The sequence below is a fragment of the Tenrec ecaudatus genome, unplaced genomic scaffold (assembly GCF_050624435.1).
Source record: "Tenrec ecaudatus isolate mTenEca1 unplaced genomic scaffold, mTenEca1.hap1 Scaffold_602, whole genome shotgun sequence".
Lineage (NCBI taxonomy): Eukaryota > Metazoa > Chordata > Mammalia > Afrosoricida > Tenrecidae > Tenrec > Tenrec ecaudatus.
In genome coordinates, this window is record NW_027459485.1 from 526,488 (window position 1) to 531,719 (window position 5,232).

The 5,232-nt window shown below is 42.6% G+C and overlaps 1 pseudogene; it reads left to right on the forward strand.

Annotated features, from left to right (window-relative positions):
* The first annotated feature begins 3,776 nt into the window (after window positions 1–3,776).
* LOC142436759 (stathmin pseudogene) lies at window positions 3,777–4,290 on the forward strand (annotated as a pseudogene).
* Window positions 4,291–5,232: the final 942 nt, after the last annotated feature.

The following is a 5,232-nucleotide window of genomic DNA, read 5'->3' on the forward strand; positions in this document are numbered from 1 at the left end:
GGTGGCAGGATTTTCTTTGGCAGGCTCCGATGGTGTTCCTCGCTCACTACAGGGGAATCTGCAAAGGAAGAGAACGTAAAGGTGGCCTCCAAGTCCAGTCTCTGGTCACTGTAGCCAAGAGAATTGAGACCAGGGCGGTAGTTCTTACCCCAAAGGGGCAGTTCTGTGCAGAAGAGACAGGGCAATGCCAGAGCAAAGAGCAGGTGGCTTTCCTGTTGCATCTTTTTTGTAGTTCCCTGGACTCTGCTCTACGATGTAACTCAATTCTGAAGTGAAGATGGAGGAGGCAGTGCAGGAAAGTCCAAGACTTCCTGGAATCTGAAGTGCTACTCAGATCATCCAAACAAGAGATAGTAAAGGAGGGAGATGGCTCTGTAATACTGAGCCCCTGAGTTCCAAAAGATGGTGTTGTAGACTGTACAGTTCTTTCTTCAATGCCTTACTCATTGATGGAACCGAGAAGGGGTTCTTCTGAGTTTCAGTTAGTATCCACGGAGAGTAAAAAGCCAACCACAGGCCAAGTGTATGAGAGTGACTCCACCAACCACTGCATGATCTTCCTTCACCTGGGTGGCCCGGATATTGGCAGTCCAGTAACAAACACATTGGCCAAGTTAACAAGGTTAAAGTCATTGGAATCAAAAACACATGGAAAGAACCAAGAGGCTGCTGCATGGGAGCAGTGCAACCTGCTGTGGCGCAGTAGGACCAGTTACAGCAGCCTAACTGGTGGCTCATCGGATGACTCATCGGATGACAATGAAGAGGATTCAGGGGGTAGTAGGCAATCACTACAATTATAACATAAGTAACTGATGTGCCCCTTGTGTTTATAAATACTGTAAGGTGACTTTAGTTACTCCAAGTTCTCCTCGTTGCAATAATTTGTAACTCTTTGGACCATGCGTCCTTGAGGCAGATGTCTTTCAGAAAGAGAGCACTTTCAGGGGTTCTGGGTTTTTGAAGGGAGCAGTGAGAGTGAAGAAGTCATGCTACCTCACTAACGTGGTGGTAAGAGGTCATGGGAATGAACCAGCTGAGCCAGAGAGGTAGACACAGTTGTGTGTTGAGGCAACACATCTGGTCAGCAAGTACCTTCTGTCATAGCTGCTCTCCCTTTACAAGGTGTGTACCCACAGTACAACACCTGAACCCAAGTTGGCCTAATGCAGCATCTGTGTATTTTTGTTTTCTACCTTCTAAAAGTTGAAAAATAAAAGTGCAACATAATAAATCTGATGGAAAGTTTATCAGTGGCACTATGTGTTTTTCTGCATTGACATGGAATAACGACAGTGGGAGCTTCATTGGATTCAGAAAATGCAGCATTGATGGGTGGCATCAGATCCACTGTAGTCTGATATTTCTAGTGGAAAATGTAGAGTTAGAGCCATATGCGCATGCACAACGGGAGAGAAGTCATATTGTCCTGCAAGCCCTCACCCATTACTGTGACCATCTGTGTTCTTTTTTCATTTTACAACGTTGCAATGGAATGGCACTTTGTCTCCCTTTCCAAATGCCTTGGTAGCTCTTGAGTATCACAAAAGCACGTGGACTATAGTTTTCCTGTTTCATTCGGTGAAAATATGCTCACCGAGTGCCTGACCTGCTGAAGGCACTTTGTAGAGCGGCGATGTGGGACCCCTGATCTGGATGAGACACTCACTGCATGTACATGCTTCAGATCCTCCTGACCCGCCTGCCTGGCCTTTTGTTCCAAAAAATAACCAGTTCATTCCATACCCTTCTTTCTGCTGCCTCTTTGTTTCACTCCACTGGCATGTGTCTCACTCATCGTGTGTTTTTTTTCATCTTTGTTGGCATCTGACCTCAGCGTTCTTCGTCAACTTTTTAATTTCTCCTCCACTTTGCTTTTGCAGACCAGGCTTTTTAAAGACCACGGACCTCCAGATTTTAGCACCTCATATATCAGTGTTTCACATGGACGTGATTCTAGAAGAAAACCAAAGATCCAAACCCAGAGCAACTTAGAACCTTCTGCAAATTCACTACTAGTGTACCTTTGGGCCTTCACATTTCACATTGGAGATTTATTAGTTTTTATTCTTACACATTTTTGTTGGTTGATTTACTTGAGTTAAAATGCTAGACCAAGTAGAAATGTACAATTTCTAGCCTGTGTTTACCTGGGATATCGTTGGTAGGAGAATCAGGGTGGATGCCATTACTTTCTGTACTGGAGAAAAAATAAGCAATCACTGAATGAATCACACAAGCAATCAAGCAAACACACAACTTCTGCCTCAAAGTGTAAATCTACCGCCATTGGGTCAATTCAGACTCATAGCAAACCCGTAGAACTGAATATAACTGTTCTTTAGGTTTCCAGAGCTTTCCATATTTATCGGCACACAATACTTAAACTTACTCCCAAGGAGTAGCTGCTGGGTTTGAACCACTAACCTTTTGTTTAGCAACTAATGCTTAGTCCACTCACCACCAAGTCTTCTTTATATATACATCTGCTCTGAGAACCTATGTTACATATTGTGTGATGTCACTTGAGGATCAACTGCCTCATATGCCTGTGAAAGCTAGACAATGAGTAGGAAGTTTGCAGGAAAATCGATGACCTGAAAATGATGGCTTGGGGGTAGGATATTGAAAGTACCAATGACTGCAAGTAAGGAAAGCTTACTTCACGCACTCTGCACCCCTGATATACTCCTTCAGTCTTACTTTTGTCTCCCAAATGCAAAGGACATTTAAAAGAATGTGATTTGAGTACCTCAGAAAGTGTTCGAAAAAGGAAAACACTGACTTGAGACTTACATAGACATAAATGGACACTGTCAGGAAATATTAGGTTTATAATTTGTTCTTGTTTTGTTTTACAAACTTGAGTAATTTATTTGGGTTGAAAATTAAGACTTTATGCAGCTTAGAGTGCTGTATAGTGGACTGATAATATTCAGTGTGATAAAGAGCATTTACAATGGGCAATCCATGAGGAAAGGAAGTTTTTTACTCCTTACTTATTGTTTCATCCTGGATGACTAGGGTGCCTAGAATATTACCTGGCTCCTAATAGATTTTCAATAAATAACATTTACTTTTCAGTAGAAAAGGCAGTCTATCAATATTTTTACATCTAACCCACTGCCCTAATGTATACTCCAACTCATAGCAACCCTGTATAGGATTTTGACAGTCTATCGATCTTTATAGTAGATGGATTTCTCTGTAGATAGCCTCTCTATTTAAAATCTAAAAATGGTGGACATTCTAGAGTACTTAGCACAGTTTATGAATTTGTTGTTGATAGGTGCCATCAAGTTGATTCCTACTCAAAGCATCCCTAAGCACAAAAGAACAGAACACTGCCCAGTCCTGCACTGTCCTCACAACTGTTCTTACATTTGATCTCATTGTTGCAGCCATTGTTAATCCATCTCCTGGAGGGCCTTCCTCCTTGTCACTGCCCTCGTGATGGCCTTCTCCAGGGACTGGCCTCTCTGGGCAACATGTCCAAAGTATGTGAATAAAGTATCACCATCCTTGTGTCATATTAGAATGTGTGTATATATGTTTATATATATATATATATATATATATATATATATATATATATATACTTTGTATGCGGTCTTTCACTTTTGGGTGAGTTTATTTTCTTTTTTTGAGGATCTTCTTAATAATTATTTGCTTTCAAACAACAATATTTGGATAGACAATATTTTCTAGGGCCTTCTAAGCCAAAATGATTGCATAAAACTACATTTGTGAGAGTGTGGCCAGGCGGCTCAGACCGAGCAGGGCTTTCCTTCCCAGTGGATTGCAGAGCGTACACTGCCAGTCTCTTGTCTTCTGTTCACCATGGCTTCTTCTGATATCCAGGTGAAAGAACTGGAGAAGCGGGCCTCTGGCCAGGTCTTTGAGCTGATACTCAGCCCCCGTTCAAAAGAGGCCATCCCAGAATTCCCTCTTTCTCCTCCAAAGAAGAAGGACCTTTCCCTGGAGGAAATTCAGAAGAAATTAGAAGCTGCAGAAGAAAGACGCAAGTCCCATGAGGTGGAGGTCCTGAAGCAGCTGGCCGGGAAGCGGGAGCACGAGAAGGAGGTGCTGCAGAAAGCAATCGAGGAGAACAACAACTTCAGCAAGATGGCCGAGGAGAAGCTGACCCACAAAATGGAAGCCAACAAAGAGAACCGAGAAGCACAAATGGTGGCCAAGCTGGAGCGCTTGCGAGAAAAGGACAAGCAGGTGGAAGAAGTGCGGAAGAACAAGGAATGCAAAGACCCCGCTGATGAGACTGCAGCCGACTAGCTTGTCCTGAGGACTGACTTTCTCCCCTCCCTCCTCGAGATCCAAAGACCGTGCTGGCCAGTGTCATTTTACTACTATTACTATTTCCCTCCTGACAAAGACTAGAAGCCAACGTAGGACGTAAATAGGTAGATCCAGACCATGTGATGTTGTTTTAGGGGCTAAAGGGGAGAAACAAAAAGTGTTTGACTCTTTTTTTCTAAAGTGTTGGAGTGTTTCTAACGTAGCTATTTTTCTTGTTGCCTCTTTTCTACTTCGGTGCACTCAGTGCGCTGGGTGAATGGCTAGCACTGTATTGGCCCCGTGGAAACATGTTTGTGAAAGAGTATGTAGTGGCTTCTCAAAACTGTTAGATGCTGAATATCTGTTTGCATTTAAATCCCAGTTCTGTCCCGATTTTACCAGATGCTACTGTACTTGAATGGTTAATAAAACTGCAAAGTGCTGCTGGTGGCAGTGAAAAAAAAAACTACATTTGTGATTATTTATTACAAGAAGGTTCAAGATAAATCTGAGGGTATAGAGACAATTTGGGACTCCACATGAGAATTTTTTTCTACATGAAATATTTATAGCTTTGACAACAAATGGCACTAGTTGGTACCCTGAAACAGGAGTCCTCAAACTTTTTAAACAGGGGGCCAGTTCACTGTCCCTCAGACCCGTTGGAGGGCCGGACCATAGTTTAAAAAAAAAAAAAAGAACAAATTCCCATGCACACTGCACATATCTTATTTTGAAGTCAAAAACAAATGGGGTAAAAACACCTGGCGGGCCAGATAAATGTCCTCGGTGGGCCACATGTGGCCTGCGGGCTGTAGTTTGAGGACACCTGCCTGAACTAACTAGTTGTAAAGTGATATCTCATCAATTACTATTACTGTGAAATCTGTCTTTGGAAGATGGTGAAAGAGAGACAAAGCCCATTCCAAGGAAAATAAA